This window comes from Lolium rigidum, chromosome 3 (genome assembly GCF_022539505.1).
Source record: "Lolium rigidum isolate FL_2022 chromosome 3, APGP_CSIRO_Lrig_0.1, whole genome shotgun sequence".
Classification (NCBI taxonomy): Eukaryota; Viridiplantae; Streptophyta; class Magnoliopsida; order Poales; family Poaceae; genus Lolium; species Lolium rigidum.
In genome coordinates this window covers 274,618,149-274,622,239 of record NC_061510.1, presented here as the reverse complement: position 1 = coordinate 274,622,239, position 4,091 = coordinate 274,618,149, and the positions used below count along the sequence as shown (strand labels likewise).

The 4,091-nt window shown below is 52.1% G+C and overlaps 1 long non-coding RNA gene across 1 annotated transcript; it reads left to right on the top strand.

Moving 5' to 3' along the window:
* Positions 1-2,508: 2,508 nt before the first annotated feature.
* On the top strand, positions 2,509-3,548 carry LOC124699526. The gene is made up of 4 exons (XR_007001418.1): positions 2,509-2,550; positions 2,946-3,025; positions 3,249-3,363; positions 3,445-3,548. It is a non-coding gene; the product is annotated as an uncharacterized LOC124699526 (long non-coding RNA).
* Positions 3,549-4,091: the final 543 nt, after the last annotated feature.

Genomic DNA, 4,091 nt, shown 5'->3' with positions numbered 1-4,091 from the left:
ATTAGTATTAGGGTTAATTAGAGATAAGGGTAGCTTGCTTAGGGGTCAAGTAAACCTCTCTATATAAGGAGAGGAGATGTATCAATCTAATCAAGCAAGAATTAAGAAGGAAATCCCTTCCCTCTTGCCACCGGCCGTGGGCAAGGCCCCCGGCCGGCCCTCTCGCGCCATCCCTCTAGCAGCACCATAACACTTGGTATCGCCTTTCCCGGGTTCGATCATGTCCAGCCCTCCACCGAGTTCTTCCCACCCGCCGCCGCCGCACTCCGACGTCCCCGCCGTTCTCTCCTCGGCGGAGATCACCGCAGCCCTCCGCGATCTCGCCACCGCGGTCCGGGAGATCCACCTCTACTTGGCCGGCCCCTACGGGCCGCCGCCGCCGCGCCACCGCCCGCCACCACCGGGCCGATGCTCCTCGCCGTGGCGGCCGCCGCATCCGGCGATCTCCACCGTGGTCGCCGCCACCACTCACGCCCGGTTACCGTGGCCGTCCCATCCCCTCGCGGGCCCCGTCGCGGCCGTGGCCTCGCCGGCAGCGGCCGGCGCCGCCGCCGCCCTCGTTCCCGTGGCCGTCCCGGCCCCTCGCGGGCCCCGTCGCGGAGCCGGCCGCCTTCTTCCCCGCCAGGACGCTGCGGCAACGGCGCAGCAGCGCCGCCGCCACCAACGCCGCCGGCTGCATTCGCTGTCCTCACCGACGCTGTCCCTCGCCGTTCGGTGGGCAGCGCAACGACAGCAGACGACGTGCCGTCGCCACCAACACCGCAGCGGCGGGCCGCCGCCGCCACCGACGCCGTCCCGCGCTTTCGGCGGTGTGGGAGCGACCTTGGCCCCGGGCTCTACACCGACACCGCCGGGATGCCCTTCCACCGAGTCCGTTTCCATCCGTCGCCGTCACCGCTTCCGGCTTGGATCGCTATCCGCCACGTGTCGGCGGCGGCGAGGCCGCGAGGCCGCTGCGCGCGGCCTCCTAGTGCGTCGGCATGTGCGGGAGATGCGTGATCCGCAACCGCAGCTCCTCCAAGTTGCGCTTCGTTGCGCAACGGACCTCGATCTCGTCCGCTTCGTCGGGGATCTTGGGCGTGCGGTTTCCCCCACGGGCGGCGGACATGCTGTTTTTCCCGCGGGCAGCGACCTCAAAGTCTGCGCCATCAATAGTCATCCGGCGGGGAGAAGGCATGGTGTCACCGACAGGAGCGCACCGCGTAGCACCACTGCATTCCACCGCCGGCCGCCGCACGGGCTCCTTTTGCCCCACTGGTTTCCATGGGATCCAGGTGGCTGTACTGGTGCACGTCCGATGGGCGGATGGTGTCCACTTTATGTTCAGGGGTCAACAATAAAGCGTCCCAGTCCATTTCGGGTTGAGAGTAATAAAACAAGCCGAGATGTAAAAGGCTCGTTTTTAGGTGTTAGGTTTGTGTTGCGTCGAGTCATGGTTTGTTTAGGTTGCAGCTCGAGGACGAGCTGCGTGTCCAGGTGGGGTGTAGTGTTAGAGTACGTAATGGGCTTGGGCTGGCGCTATAGCCCATTAGTATTAGGGTTAATTAGAGATAAGGGTAGCTTGCTTAGGGGTCAAGTAAACCTCTCTATATAAGGAGAGGAGATGTATCAATCTAATCAAGCAAGAATTAAGAAGGAAATCCCTTCCCTCTTGCCACCGGCCGTGGGCAAGGCCCCCGGCCGGCCCTCTCGCGCCATCCCTCTAGCAGCACCATAACAGACATATGGATATCTGATTGCACTATCGTGCAATTGTAGCAAAGCATTAGGATAAACAAAGTATGTACATATATTGCAAAACCCTTCGTAAAGCACATTAGGATGTTACAAAGTTTGTTGCATTAATACATTTGGATAAAAGAGTATAATAAATCTGAATTTGCTATCAGGCTTGCAACAACTAATGGAAGGTTAGAGTCAAAAAAGTCAGTAGTAAGGGTGAAAAATCTCTCGCCGGGATTGTTGTGAATGGGTATCTATTCTGGGTCACCTGGTCAATAAAGAGGGCCAAGCATGTAGTACAGATACAGCTGCAGGTCAGCACATGTGTATTATTCTTCCCCTTATGGTCATGTGGTTCATATTTTCTGGTAAGTTTTGCATGGTAACCGTGCACCTTCATATGCTCTCTGCCTACGTCTCGTCTTTATTTGCACTCCCACATTTTTTTTAACTACTGCTTAGATGAATGGCTTTGGGCATGGTACACACTTCTGTACCATGCTGTCCAATTTTCATCTAAAAAGGCACGGGATCTAATACCACGTTACCTTTTCATCTAAAAAGGCATCCCTCTTTTGTATTTCATTTTTATTATGTATCATTTCATTTAAGAATTAAGATGGAGGCTACCTTTTTGTAACATGGAGGGCATGATATGCTGAGAAGTTTTTTTTTTCCTTTTACTTATCTTGGAACCTGACATAATGTGTCTTTGCCATTCAAGTTTGAAATATTAAGCTCATATGTGCATGTCCCTGATTGCAGGGTAGAAAATAAGAAAGATTCCATGTGGCCTCTCTGGTTTCCACAGGTAATCTTTGATATGAGGTAATCAGTTCGTGTTATAAAAAATTACACAATGCTTTCATGATCTTTGTATGAAATTGTAGCAGGGATAGGACACATCAGTATGAATTATTCAATGTGAAAAATGCATGCTAAAACTTGTGATATTTGAAGTTTGTTAATTCTCGAATGTGAAATCTGCATTTTTCTGAACTCTGATGCCTTTTCATCACATAGGATGAACTAATTTGTTTGGTATATATTTCTTGCTGGACAATAGCCTCTAACTTGCAGTCCTCCTGTTCTAAAATTTTGCCTACGTGGATGAGTTGTGATTGAAAGGCATGCATGTTTTTGGCAGTCAGCATTTGTATCCTCATCCCAAGCTTATGGCCTAGATGTGTTTGGAGATTTTTGACATACTAATCCATGTTCAGATAGTGTTGATGGTTCTCCACAAATCTCGGCCAACTCAGTACTGATATGTTTAAGCCGGAATGAAGCTATTGTACTGAAGGTGATTCCTGAATCTCAATTCTTAGTAAGACAAAATATTGACCGAGAGAACTTAGTTCTGAAAACCGATTACATATACCAGTTCTTTCAGTGCTATGAGAGCATTCAGTTATGAAAACCGATTCTATTATACCAGAAGTTGACTGCTGAATTATATATAGAAGAGTTGTCTTATAGAATTCCCTTTCATACTTTCCAACTCATTCTGATTATTTTACCTGCAGTGTTAAGAGAGCATTGAGTTGTGAAAGCCCATTCTCCAGTTTCTAGATGGCATTCATGCTTAACAGGGAGTCTCATCCTAGCTCCCCTGCTGCCCTGAGATGCAGGTATACAAAGGTAGGCAATTTATTGAAGAATGAAGTTGTAGATGCATACATTGAGGGAGATTTCAAGTTGTCTGACCTAAAGGAATTGCAGGTGCGTGCGGCAGAATGTTGTCTCCATGGCGCCGGGAAAGTGCTGCGGTGGCGATTGGCTAGAGTGCGGGTGTTGTTGCCTGGAAGTGTTCCGACGGCGTGTGGGAGTGTCTCCGGAGGCGATTGGCGAGCGGGAATGCTGTCACGCTGGAGTGTGCTGCGGTGGCGGTCAGGAGTGCTGGCGAGCTGGAGTGCTGCGGCGGCGAGCAGGAGTGCTGGCGAGCGGGAGTGCTGCGGCGGCGAGAGGAGCTGTGGCGAGCGGGAGCGCTTCGATGGCGAGCGGGAGTGCTGCGGCGGTGATCGTGGCTGGCGAGCGGGAGCGCTGCGTGCTAGCGATCGGGATGGTCTTGGACGGTTGTCGTGCGTGGGGTTTTTTTTTTTTTTTACATGGCGTGCGTGGGATGGGTGTTAGTGGGTGAGCTGTACCGATTGAAAAAACAGAGCCGTGCGTGGGGATGGGTGTTCCGCTCCATCAAACATAGAAACGATGTGGTGCGTTGGATGAACTGATCGTGTGTCCCTGATTGTCCGGATCAGCCCCTCTGGGGCTTTTATTAGTAGTAGATAGATGAAACAAACATGTTGCCTCGCCGGAAATATATATTCAGAATGTTGTGCCGGAGAGGAGTGCGAGGAGAGGCCGCCGGA